Source organism: Cavia porcellus, unplaced genomic scaffold (assembly GCF_034190915.1).
Source record: "Cavia porcellus strain 051 isolate PalLab524CR breed Dunkin Hartley unplaced genomic scaffold, mCavPor4.1 scaffold_8, whole genome shotgun sequence".
Classification (NCBI taxonomy): Eukaryota; Metazoa; Chordata; class Mammalia; order Rodentia; family Caviidae; genus Cavia; species Cavia porcellus.
The window spans coordinates 31,917,843-31,931,326 of record NW_026947491.1 but is presented as its reverse complement, the minus strand read 5'-3'; positions in this window follow the sequence as shown (position 1 = coordinate 31,931,326).

Genomic DNA, 13,484 nt, shown 5'->3' with positions numbered 1-13,484 from the left:
CAGGTTGGCGGCAGGGCCGGGGGTGCGCGGCGACCCGGCCCTTGCCGCCCCTACCCGGGAGATCGCGGGAGAGTAAGGGCAAAGGCCCGATGCCCCACCGCCTCCCCGGGCCTGCCCCGCAGCCCGGCCTGGCCAGGCGGGAGACCTCGGGCCCCGCACCCCAGGCCCGGGCACAGGCGGCGCGGGCCGCAGTCCCTGGCCGGGGTGCAGCCAGCCCGCTGCCACTCACCGGCACTCGAGGTGGCGTTGTGGACTCTGGGTGCGGGGCTAGCGCTAGTGCCAGGCGAACGCGATGTCCCGGGCGAGGAAGCCCGGCTGGTGCCAGATGTACCTGCGGGGGAGCAGAGGGCTTCAACTTGCTCCAGGACCGCTGAGGCCTCGGCCGGCCTCTCGCGCACTGGACGCCGCCTGGGCCTCGCCTCTGTCCCGCCCAGGCACGGCACGGCTACCCCGGGCCGCCCGCTTGGCTGGCCTCACCAGCCAGGTGTTTCTGCAGCCCACCTGCCCTGCGCCCATGTCCTCCTTGAGCCCCTCTGCCCTGAGATCCACTGTGCCAGCTGCTCCCGTCTGCTCTTCAGCCCCCTAGCCGCGGCGCACGTCCATTCTCCCTGACTGTCCACTCCTGCCTTCCCACCGCGTGGCTGCCCACCTCCGTGGGCCCGCGCCCACACCCTGCCAGGGACCGCCACCCTGAGCACCAGTAGGTCAGGTGCCGCAGGGTACTGCGCTTCCCCCGTCACCACCGGGCCAAGGCCAGAGCTGCAGAGCTGGAGCCCCCACCGCTGGAGCTCTAGGGCTCCCGTGGCCCTCGCCGGCGCACCACATCACCCTGGACACTGCCGTGCTAGGCCTTTGGCGGGGCCGCGGGAATATTGCCCGGGAGCCCCCAGCATGCTGGGCTCCCCTGGCACACACTCCTCGTGCCACAGCTTAGCTTCTAAAGCAGGTCTGGGGCAGTGTGGTGGCGCCTGTGGAGTGGTTCCGGCGTGCCTGGCGAGAGGGAGCCCGGGGCTCCTCCTGGCTCGCACACCCTCGCAGCCGGGCTGGCACTTCCTTGGGAACTGATTGCACGCGGCGCGCATCCCGAGCCAGGGGGGCTGGCCCTCTCCTGCCGGGCTCTCACGCTGGGCATCTCAGCCACAAAGAGGAGGACCTGTCCCGCCAGCTCAACTCACCTGTGGGCGTGGCAGCAGAAGTTGTGGCGGGTGGCGCTGTGGATGCTGTGCTGGCCGCACTGGAGGTGCCAGGCCCTGCCGTGGTCCCTGCAAGACACAGCAGGTTGGCACCAGGGCTGGGGGTGCGGATCGGCCCCGCCCTTGCCGCCCCTACTCTGGAGCTGACCGGAGAGGACGGAAAAAAAGTCCCGATTCCCCAGTGTCCCCGGCCCTGCCCCTCTCCGGGGCCTGGCCAGGAAGGAGACTGAGGGCCCGCTCCCCAGGCAGGGGCACAGGCGGTGCGGGCCTCAGGCTCAGGCCAGCGTACAGCCAGCACGCTGCCACTCACCGGGCACCGAGCTGGTGGTGGGGTTCGCATCCGTCGGGCCGGTGGTGCCAGTTGAACGCGTTACCACGGGCGAAGAAGCCCCGCTTGTGCCTGAGGTTCCTGGGGGCAGCGGAGGGGGTCAGCTTCCTCCAGGAGAGCCGAGGCCTGGGCGGGCCACTGGCGCAGGGGGCGCCGCCTTGGCCTCTTCTCTGTCCTGCCCGAGCAAGGCTACCACGGGCCGCCTGCCCCCTCCCTCCCACCCCCCACCCCCCACCTCCCGCCTCCCACACGCCCGTGCCCTCCTGGAGCTCCTCTGCTCTGAGCGCCACAGTCACCAGCCCCTCCTGTCTGCTCCTCAGCCCCTTCCAGCCCCATCACCCACCCGTTCTCCCTGGCTGTCCGCTCCTGCCTCCCCCGCCCCCACCGCGCCGCTGCCCCTGCTCCGCTGTCCACGCTAACGCCCTGCCAGGGACCACAGGCCAGAGCAGAAGCAGGCCCTCTGCGGGGGGCTGCTGCGCTGCCCCCGCCCGCCACCGGGCCAAAGCCAGGGCTGCAGAGCCGCAGGTAGCCCCCACTGCTGGCGCTCCAGGTTTCCGGTGGGACTAGCCGCAGGCCCGCGGGCATGCACCGGATCACCCTGGACGCTGCCCGGGGAGGCCCTTTTGCGGCCCGCAAAGCGCGGCCCGGGCATCCCCGGCAGGCGGCCCTGCCGAGGCACACAGCCCTCGTCCCGTCCCGCAGCTGTCTCCAGGACGGGGCCGGGATGAGGGCGGGTGGCCTGTGACCCCGGCCCCTCCTGGCTGGGAGGCCCTGGCAGGTGGGCCCCTCTTCGGGGTTGGCAGTGCCCTGGGACCTGATTCCACGCTGATTTGCCCGCGAGAGGGCGTGCCCTGTCCTGCCAGGCTCTCGGGCTGGGCGCTGCGGCGCCAGAGAGGAGGACCTGTGCCTGCAGCTCAGCTCACCTGTGGGCGTGGGGGCAGGAGGTGTGCCAGGTGCCGCTGTGGATGGGGGGCTGGCCGTGCTGGGGGTGCCCGGCGCTGCCGTGGTCGCTGCAAGAGACAGCAGGTTGGCGGCAGGGCCGGGGGTGCGCGGCGACCCGGCCCTTGCCGCCCCTACCCGGGAGATCGCGGGAGAGGAAGGGCAAAGGCCCGATGCCCCACCGCCTCCCCGGGCCTGCCCCGCAGCCCGGCCTGGCCAGGCGGGAGACCTCGGGCCCCGCACCCCAGGCCCGGGCACAGGCGGCGCGGGCCGCAGTCCCCGGCCGGGGTGCAGCCAGCCCGCTGCCACTCACCGGCACTCGAGGTGGCGTTGTGGACTCTGGGTGCGGGGCTAGCGCTAGTGCCAGGCGAACGCGATGTCCCGGGCGAGGAAGCCCGGCTGGTGCCAGATGTACCTGCGGGGGAGCAGAGGGCTTCAACTTGCTCCAGGACCGCTGAGGCCTCGGCCGGCCTCTCGCGCACCGGACGCCGCCTGGGCCTCGCCTCTGTCCCGCCCAGGCACGGCACGGCTACCCCGGGCCGCCCGCTTGGCTGGCCTCACCAGCCAGGTGTTTCTGCAGCCCACCTGCCCTGCGCCCATGTCCTCCTTGAGCCCCTCTGCCCTGAGATCCACTGTGCCAGCTGCTCCCGTCTGCTCTTCAGCCCCCTAGCCGCGGCGCACGTCCATTCTCCCTGACTGTCCACTCCTGCCTTCCCACCGCGTGGCTGCCCACCTCCGTGGGCCCGCGCCCACACCCTGCCAGGGACCGCCACCCTGAGCACCAGTAGGTCAGGTGCCGCAGGGTACTGCGCTTCCCCCGTCACCACTGGGCCAAGGCCAGAGCTGCAGAGCTGGAGCCCCCACCGCTGGAGCTCTAGGGCTCCCGTGGCCCTCGCCGGCGCACCACATCACCCTGGACACTGCCGTGCTCGGCCTTTGGCGGGGCCGCGGGAGTATTGCCCGGGAGCCCCCAGCATGCTGGGCTCCCCTGGCACACACTCCTCGTGCCGCAGCTTAGCTTCTAAAGCAGGTCTGGGGCAGTGTGGTGGCGCCTGTGGAGTGGTTCCGGCGTGCCTGGCGAGAGGGAGCCCGGGGCTCCTCCTGGCTCGCACACCCTCGCAGCCGGGCTGGCACTTCCTTGGGAACTGATTGCACGCGGCGCGCATCCCGAGCCAGGGGGGCTGGCCCTCTCCTGCCGGGCTCTCACGCTGGGCATCTCAGCCACAAAGAGGAGGACCTGTCCCGCCAGCTCAACTCACCTGTGGGCGTGGCAGCAGAAGTTGTGGCGGGTGGCGCTGTGGATGCTGTGCTGGCCGCACTGGAGGTGCCAGGCCCTGCCGTGGTCCCTGCAAGACACAGCAGGTTGGCACCAGGGCTGGGGGTGCGGATCGGCCCCGCCCTTGCCGCCCCTACTCTGGAGCTGACCGGAGAGGACGGAAAAAAAGTCCCGATTCCCCAGTGTCCCCGGCCCTGCCCCTCTCCGGGGCCTGGCCAGGAAGGAGACTGAGGGCCCGCTCCCCAGGCAGGGGCACAGGGGGTGCGGGCCTCAGGCTCAGGCCAGCGTACAGCCAGCACGCTGCCACTCACCGGGCACCGAGCTGGTGGTGGGGTTCGCTTCCGTGGGGCCGCTGGTGCCAGTTGAACGCGTTACCACGGGCGAAGAAGCCCCGCTTGTGCCTGAGGTTCCTGGGGGCAGCGGAGGGGGTCAGCTTCCTCCAGGAGAGCCGAGGCCTGGGCGGGCCACTGGCGCAGGGGGCGCCGTCTTGGCCTCTTCTCTGTCCTGCCCGAGCAAGGCTACCACGGGCCGCCTGCCCCCTCCCTCCCACCCCCCACCCCCCACCTCCCGCCTCCCACACGCCCGTGCCCTCCTGGAGCTCCTCTGCTCTGAGCGCCACAGTCACCAGCCCCTCCTGTCTGCTCCTCAGCCCCTTGCAGCCCCATCACCCACCCGTTCTCCCTGGCTGTCCGCTCCTGCCTCCCCCGGCCCCACCGCGCCGCTGCCCCTGCTCCGCTTTCCGCGCTAACGCCCTGCCAGGGACCACAGGCCAGAGCAGAAGCAGGCCCTCTGCGGGGGGCTGCTGCGCTGCCCCCGCCCGCCACCGGGCCAAAGCCAGGGCTGCAGAGCCGCAGGTAGCCCCCACTGCTGGCGCTCCAGGTTTCCGGTGGGACTAGCCGCAGGCCCGCGGGCATGCACCGGATCACCCTGGACGCTGCCCGGGGAGGCCCTTTGGCGGCCCGCAAAGCGCGGCCCGGGCATCCCCGGCAGGCGGCCCTGCCGAGGCACACAGCCCTCGTCCCGTCCCGCAGCTGTCTCCAGGACGGGGCCGGGATGAGGGCGGGTGGCCTGTGACCCCGGCCCCTCCTGGCTGGGAGGCCCTGGCAGCTGGGCGCCTCTTCGGGGTTGGCAGTGCCCTGGGACCTGATTCCACGCTGATTTGCCCGCGAGAGGGCGTGCCCTGTCCTGCCAGGCTCTCGGGCTGGGCGCTGCGGCGCCAGAGAGGAGGACCTGTGCCTGCAGCTCAGCTCACCTGTGGGCGTGGGGGCAGGAGGTGTGCCAGGTGCCGCTGTGGATGGGGGGCTGGCCGTGCTGGGGGTGCCCGGCGCTGCCGTGGTCGCTGCAAGAGACAGCAGGTTGGCGGCAGGGCCGGGGGTGCGCGGCGACCCGGCCCTTGCCGCCCCTATCCGGGAGATCGCGGGAGAGTAAGGGCAAAGGCCCGATGCCCCACCGCCTCCCCGGGCCTGCCCCGCAGCCCGGCCTGGCCAGGCGGGAGACCTCGGGCCCCGCACCCCAGGCCCGGGCACAGGCGGCGCGGGCCGCAGTCCCCGGCCGGGGTGCAGCCAGCCCGCTGCCACTCACCGGCACTCGAGGTGGCGTTGTGGACTCTGGGTGCGGGGCTAGCGCTAGTGCCAGGCGAACGCGATGTCCCGGGCGAGGAAGCCCGGCTGGTGCCAGATGTACCTGCGGGGGAGCAGAGGGCTTCAACTTGCTCCAGGACCGCTGAGGCCTCGGCCGGCCTCTCGCGCACCGGACGCCGCCTGGGCCTCGCCTCTGTCCCGCCCAGGCACGGCACGGCTACCCCGGGCCGCCCGCTTGGCTGGCCTCACCAGCCAGGTGTTTCTGCAGCCCACCTGCCCTGCGCCCATGTCCTCCTTGAGCCCCTCTGCCCTGAGATCCACTGTGCCAGCTGCTCCCGTCTGCTCTTCAGCCCCCTAGCCGCGGCGCACGTCCATTCCCTGACTGTCCACTCCTGCCTTCCCACCGCGTGGCTGCCCACCTCCGTGGGCCCGCGCCCACACACCCTGCCAGGGACCGCCACCCTGAGCACCAGTAGGTCAGGTGCCGCAGGGTACTGCGCTTCCCCCGTCACCACTGGGCCAAGGCCAGAGCTGCAGAGCTGGAGCCCCCACCGCTGGAGCTCTAGGGCTCCCGTGGCCCTCGCCGGCGCACCACATCACCCTGGACACTGCCGTGCTCGGCCTTTGGCGGGGCCGCGGGAGTATTGCCCGGGAGCCCCCAGCATGCTGGGCTCCCCTGGCACACACTCCTCGTGCCACAGCTTAGCTTCTAAAGCAGGTCTGGGGCAGTGTGGTGGCGCCTGTGGAGTGGTTCCGGCGTGCCTGGCGAGAGGGAGCCCGGGGCTCCTCCTGGCTGGCACACCCTCGCAGCCGGGCTGGCACTTCCTTGGGAACTGATTGCACGCGGCGCGCATCCCGAGCCAGGGGGGCTGGCCCTCTCCTGCCGGCTCTCACGCTGGGCATCTCAGCCACAAAGAGGAGGACCTGTCCCGCCAGCTCAACTCACCTGTGGGCGTGGCAGCAGAAGTTGTGGCGGGTGGCGCTGTGGATGCTGTGCTGGCCGCACTGGAGGTGCCAGGCCTGCCGTGGTCCCTGCAAGACACAGCAGGTTGGCACCAGGGCTGGGGGTGCGGATCGGCCCCGCCCTTGCCGCCCCTACTCTGGAGCTGACCGGAGAGGACGGAAAAAAAGTCCCGATTCCCCAGTGTCCCCGGCCCTGCCCCTCTCCGGGGCCTGGCCAGGAAGGAGACTGAGGGCCCGCTCCCCAGGCAGGGGCACAGGCGGTGCGGGCCTCAGGCTCAGGCCAGCGTACAGCCAGCACGCTGCCACTCACCGGGCACCGAGCTGGTGGTGGGGTTCGCTTCCGTGGGGCCGCTGGTGCCAGTTGAACGCGTTACCACGGGCGAAGAAGCCCCGCTTGTGCCTGAGGTTCCTGGGGGCAGCGGAGGGGGTCAGCTTCCTCCAGGAGAGCCGAGGCCTGGGCGGGCCACTGGCGCAGGGGGCGCCGTCTTGGCCTCTTCTCTGTCCTGCCCGAGCAAGGCTACCACGGGCCGCCTGCCCCCTCCCTCCCACCCCCCACCCCCCACCTCCCGCCTCCCACACGCCCGTGCCCTCCTGGAGCTCCTCTGCTCTGAGCGCCACAGTCACCAGCCCCTCCTGTCTGCTCCTCAGCCCCTTGCAGCCCCATCACCCACCCGTTCTCCCTGGCTGTCCGCTCCTGCCTCCCCCGGCCCCACCGCGCCGCTGCCCCTGCTCCGCTTTCCGCGCTAACGCCCTGCCAGGGACCACAGGCCAGAGCAGAAGCAGGCCCTCTGCGGGGGGCTGCTGCGCTGCCCCCGCCCGCCACCGGGCCAAAGCCAGGGCTGCAGAGCCGCAGGTAGCCCCCAGTGCTGGCGCTCCAGGTTTCCGGTGGGACTAGCCGCAGGCCCGCGGGCATGCACCGGATCACCCTGGACGCTGCCGGGGAGGCCCTTTGGCGGCCCGCAAAGCGCGGCCCGGGCATCCCCGGCAGGCGGCCCTGCCGAGGCACACAGCCCTCGTCCCGTCCCGCAGCTGTCTCCAGGACGGGGCCTGGATGAGGGCGGGTGGCCTGTGACCCTGGCCCCTCCTGGCTGGGAGGCCCTGGCAGCTGGGCGCCTCTTCGGGGTTGGCAGTGCCCTGGGACCTGATTCCACGCTGATTTGCCCGCGAGAGGGCGTGCCCTGTCCTGCCAGGCTCTCGGGCTGGGCGCTGCGGCGCCAGAGAGGAGGACCTGTGCCTGCAGCTCAGCTCACCTGTGGGCGTGGGGGCAGGAGGTGTGCCAGGTGCCGCTGTGGATGGGGGGCTGGCCGTGCTGGGGGTGCCCGGCGCTGCCGTGGTCGCTGCAAGAGACAGCAGGTTGGCGGCAGGGCCGGGGTGCGCGGCGGCCCGGCCCTTGCCGCCCCTACCCGGGAGATCGCGGGAGAGTAAGGGCAAAGGCCCGATGCCCCACCGCCTCCCCGGGCCTGCCCCGCAGCCCGGCCTGGCCAGGCGGGAGACCTCGGGCCCCGCACCCCAGGCCCGGGCACAGGCGGCGCGGGCCGCAGTCCCCGGCCGGGGTGCAGCCAGCCCGCTGCCACTCACCGGCACTCGAGGTGGCGTTGTGGACTCTGGGTGCGGGGCTAGCGCTAGTGCCAGGCGAACGCGATGTCCCGGGCGAGGAAGCCCGGCTGGTGCCAGATGTACCTGCGGGGGAGCAGAGGGCTTCAACTTGCTCCAGGACCGCTGAGGCCTCGGCCGGCCTCTCGCGCACCGGACGCCGCCTGGGCCTCGCCTCTGTCCCGCCCAGGCACGGCACGGCTACCCCGGGCCGCCCGCTTGGCTGGCCTCACCAGCCAGGTGTTTCTGCAGCCCACCTGCCCTGCGCCCATGTCCTCCTTGAGCCCCTCTGCCCTGAGATCCACTGTGCCAGCTGCTCCCGTCTGCTCTTCAGCCCCCTAGCCGCGGCGCACGTCCATTCTCCCTGACTGTCCACTCCTGCCTTCCCACCGCGTGGCTGCCCACCTCCGTGGGCCCGCGCCCACACCCTGCCAGGGACCGCCACCCTGAGCACCAGTAGGTCAGGTGCCGCAGGGTACTGCGCTTCCCCCGTCACCACTGGGCCAAGGCCAGAGCTGCAGAGCTGGAGCCCCCACCGCTGGAGCTCTAGGGCTCCCGTGGCCCTCGCCGGCGCACCACATCACCCTGGACACTGCCGTGCTCGGCCTTTGGCGGGGCCGCGGGAGTATTGCCCGGGAGCCCCCAGCATGCTGGGCTCCCCTGGCACACACTCCTCGTGCCGCAGCTTAGCTTCTAAAGCAGGTCTGGGGCAGTGTGGTGGCGCCTGTGGAGTGGTTCCGGCGTGCCTGGCGAGAGGGAGCCCGGGGCTCCTCCTGGCTGGCACACCCTCGCAGCCGGGCTGGCACTTCCTTGGGAACTGATTGCACGCGGCGCGCATCCCGAGCCAGGGGGGCTGGCCCTCTCCTGCCGGGCTCTCACGCTGGGCATCTCAGCCACAAAGAGGAGGACCTGTCCCGCCAGCTCAACTCACCTGTGGGCGTGGCAGCAGAAGTTGTGGCGGGTGGCGCTGTGGATGCTGTGCTGGCCGCACTGGAGGTGCCAGGCCCTGCCGTGGTCCCTGCAAGACACAGCAGGTTGGCACCAGGGCTGGGGGTGCGGATCGGCCCCGCCCTTGCCGCCCCTACTCTGGAGCTGACCGGAGAGGACGGAAAAAAAGTCCCGATTCCCCAGTGTCCCCGGCCCTGCCCCTCTCCGGGGCCTGGCCAGGAAGGAGACTGAGGGCCCGCTCCCCAGGCAGGGGCACAGGCGGTGCGGGCCTCAGGCTCAGGCCAGCGTACAGCCAGCACGCTGCCACTCACCGGGCACCGAGCTGGTGGTGGGGTTCGCATCCGTCGGGCCGGTGGTGCCAGTTGAACGCGTTACCACGGGCGAAGAAGCCCCGCTTGTGCCTGAGGTTCCTGGGGGCAGCGGAGGGGGTCAGCTTCCTCCAGGAGAGCCCAGGCCTGGGCGGGCCACTGGCGCAGGGGGCGCCGCCTTGGCCTCTTCTCTGTCCTTCCCGAGCAAGGCTACCACGGGCCGCCTGCCCCCTCCCTCCCACCCCCCACCCCCCACCTCCCGCCTCCCACACGCCCGTGCCCTCCTGGAGCTCCTCTGCTCTGAGCGCCACAGTCACCAGCCCCTCCTGTCTGCTCCTCAGCCCCTTCCAGCCCCATCACCCACCCGTTCTCCCTGGCTGTCCACTCCTGCCTCCCCCGCCCCCACCGCGCCGCTGCCCCTGCTCCGCTGTCCGCGCTAACGCCCTGCCAGGGACCACAGGCCAGAGCAGAAGCAGGCCCTCTGCGGGGGGCTGCTGCGCTGCCCCCGCCCGCCACCGGGCCAAAGCCAGGGCTGCAGAGCCGCAGGTAGCCCCCACTGCTGGCGCTCCAGGTTTCCGGTGGGACTAGCCGCAGGCCCGCGGGCATGCACCGGATCACCCTGGACGCTGCCCGGGGAGGCCCTTTGGCGGCCCGCAAAGCGCGGCCCGGGCATCCCCGGCAGGCGGCCCTGCCGAGGCACACAGCCCTCGTCCCGTCCCGCAGCTGTCTCCAGGACGGGGCCTGGATGAGGGCGGGTGGCCTGTGACCCTGGCCCCTCCTGGCTGGGAGGCCCTGGCAGCTGGGCGCCTCTTCGGGGTTGGCAGTGCCCTGGGACCTGATTCCACGCTGATTTGCCCGCGAGAGGGCGTGCCCTGTCCTGCCAGGCTCTCGGGCTGGGCGCTGCGGCGCCAGAGAGGAGGACCTGTGCCTGCAGCTCAGCTCACCTGTGGGCGTGGGGGCAGGAGGTGTGCCAGGTGCCGCTGTGGATGGGGGGCTGGCCGTGCTGGGGGTGCCCGGCGCTGCCGTGGTCGCTGCAAGAGACAGCAGGTTTGCGGCAGGGCCGGGGTGCGCGGCGACCCGGCCCTTGCCGCCCCTACCCGGGAGATCGCGGGAGAGTAAGGGCAAAGGCCCGATGCCCCACCGCCTCCCCGGGCCTGCCCCGCAGCCCGGCCTGGCCAGGCGGGAGACCTCGGGCCCCGCACCCCAGGCCCGGGCACAGGCGGCGCGGGCCGCAGTCCCCGGCCGGGGTGCAGCCAGCCCGCTGCCACTCACCGGCACTCGAGGTGGCGTTGTGGACTCTGGGTGCGGGGCTAGCGCTAGTGCCAGGCGAACGCGATGTCCCGGGCGAGGAAGCCCGGCTGGTGCCAGATGTACCTGCGGGGGAGCAGAGGGCTTCAACTTGCTCCAGGACCGCTGAGGCCTCGGCCGGCCTCTCGCGCACCGGACGCCGCCTGGGCCTCGCCTCTGTCCCGCCCAGGCACGGCACGGCTACCCCGGGCCGCCCGCTTGGCTGGCCTCACCAGCCAGGTGTTTCTGCAGCCCACCTGCCCTGCGCCCATGTCCTCCTTGAGCCCCTCTGCCCTGAGATCCACTGTGCCAGCTGCTCCCGTCTGCTCTTCAGCCCCTAGCCGCGGCGCACGTCCATTCTCCCTGACTGTCCACTCCTGCCTTCCCACCGCGTGGCTGCCCACCTCCGTGGGCCCGCGCCCACACCCTGCCAGGGACCGCCACCCTGAGCACCAGTAGGTCAGGTGCCGCAGGGTACTGCGCTTCCCCCGTCACCACTGGGCCAAGGCCAGAGCTGCAGAGCTGGAGCCCCCACCGCTGGAGCTCTAGGGCTCCCGTGGCCCTCGCCGGCGCACCACATCACCCTGGACACTGCCGTGCTCGGCCTTTGGCGGGGCCGCGGGAGTATTGCCCGGGAGCCCCCAGCATGCTGGGCTCCCCTTGCACACACTCCTCGTGCCACAGCTTAGCTTCTAAAGCAGGTCTGGGGCAGTGTGGTGGCGCCTGTGGAGTGGTTCCGGCGTGCCTGGCGAGAGGGAGCCCGGGGCTCCTCCTGGCTCGCACACCCTCGCAGCCGGGCTGGCACTTCCTTGGGAACTGATTGCACGCGGCGCGCATCCCGAGCCAGGGGGGCTGGCCCTCTCCTGCCGGGCTCTCACGCTGGGCATCTCAGCCACAAAGAGGAGGACCTGTCCCGCCAGCTCAACTCACCTGTGGGCGTGGCAGCAGAAGTTGTGGCGGGTGGCGCTGTGGATGCTGTGCTGGCCGCACTGGAGGTGCCAGGCCCTGCCGTGGTCCCTGCAAGACACAGCAGGTTGGCACCAGGGCTGGGGGTGCGGATCGGCCCCGCCCTTGCCGCCCCTACTCTGGAGCTGACCGGAGAGGACGGAAAAAAAGTCCCGATTCCCCAGTGTCCCCGGCCCTGCCCCTCTCCGGGGCCTGGCCAGGAAGGAGACTGAGGGCCCGCTCCCCAGGCAGGGGCACAGGCGGTGCGGGCCTCAGGCTCAGGCCAGCGTACAGCCAGCACGCTGCCACTCACCGGGCACCGAGCTGGTGGTGGGGTTCGCTTCCGTGGGGCCGCTGGTGCCAGTTGAACGCGTTACCACGGGCGAAGAAGCCCCGCTTGTGCCTGAGGTTCCTGGGGGCAGCGGAGGGGGTCAGCTTCCTCCAGGAGAGCCGAGGCCTGGGAGGGCCACTGGCGCAGGGGGCGCCGTCTTGGCCTCTTCTCTGTCCTGCCCGAGCAAGGCTACCACGGGCCGCCTGCCCCCTCCCTCCCACCCCCCACCCCCCACCTCCCGCCTCCCACACGCCCGTGCCCTCCTGGAGCTCCTCTGCTCTGAGCGCCACAGTCACCAGCCCCTCCTGTCTGCTCCTCAGCCCCTTGCAGCCCCATCACCCACCCGTTCTCCCTGGCTGTCCGCTCCTGCCTCCCCCGGCCCCACCGCGCCGCTGCCCCTGCTCCGCTTTCCGCGCTAACGCCCTGCCAGGGACCACAGGCCAGAGCAGAAGCAGGCCCTCTGCGGGGGGCTGCTGCGCTGCCCCCGCCCGCCACCGGGCCAAAGCCAGGGCTGCAGAGCCGCAGGTAGCCCCCAGTGCTGGCGCTCCAGGTTTCCGGTGGGACTAGCCGCAGGCCCGCGGGCATGCACCGGATCACCCTGGACGCTGCCCGGGGAGGCCCTTTGGCGGCCCGCAAAGCGCGGCCCGGGCATCCCCGGCAGGCGGCCCTGCCGAGGCACACAGCCCTCGTCCCGTCCCGCAGCTGTCTCCAGGACGGGGCCTGGATGAGGGCGGGTGGCCTGTGACCCTGGCCCCTCCTGGCTGGGAGGCCCTGGCAGCTGGGCGCCTCTTCGGGGTTGGCAGTGCCCTGGGACCTGATTCCACGCTGATTTGCCCGCGAGAGGGCGTGCCCTGTCCTGCCAGGCTCTCGGGCTGGGCGCTGCGGCGCCAGAGAGGAGGACCTGTGCCTGCAGCTCAGCTCACCTGTGGGCGTGGGGGCAGGAGGTGTGCCAGGTGCCGCTGTGGATGGGGGGCTGGCCGTGCTGGGGGTGCCCGGCGCTGCCGTGGTCGCTGCAAGAGACAGCAGGTTGGCGGCAGGGCCGGGGGTGCGCGGCGGCCCGGCCCTTGCCGCCCCTACCCGGGAGATCGCGGGAGAGTAAGGGCAAAGGCCCGATGCCCCACCGCCTCCCCGGGCCTGCCCCGCAGCCCGGCCTGGCCAGGCGGGAGACCTCGGGCCCCGCACCCCAGGCCCGGGCACAGGCGGCGCGGGCCGCAGTCCCCGGCCGGGGTGCAGCCAGCCCGCTGCCACTCACCGGCACTCGAGGTGGCGTTGTGGACTCTGGGTGCGGGGCTAGCGCTAGTGCCAGGCGAACGCGATGTCCCGGGCGAGGAAGCCCGGCTGGTGCCAGATGTACCTGCGGGGGAGCAGAGGGCTTCAACTTGCTCCAGGACCGCTGAGGCCTCGGCCGGCCTCTCGCGCACCGGACGCCGCCTGGGCCTCGCCTCTGTCCCGCCCAGGCACGGCACGGCTACCCCGGGCCGCCCGCTTGGCTGGCCTCACCAGCCAGGTGTTTCTGCAGCCCACCTGCCCTGCGGCCCATGTCCTCCTTGATCCCCTCTGCCCTGAGATCCACTGTGCCAGCTGCTCCCGTCTGCTCTTCAGCCCCCTAGCCGCGGCGCACGTCCATTCTCCCTGACTGTCCACTCCTGCCTTCCCACCGCGTGGCTGCCCACCTCCGTGGGCCCGCGCCCACACCCTGCCAGGGACCGCCACCCTGAGCACCAGTAGGTCAGGTGCCGCAGGGTACTGCGCTTCCCCCGTCACCACTGGGCCAAGGCCAGAGCTGCAGAGCT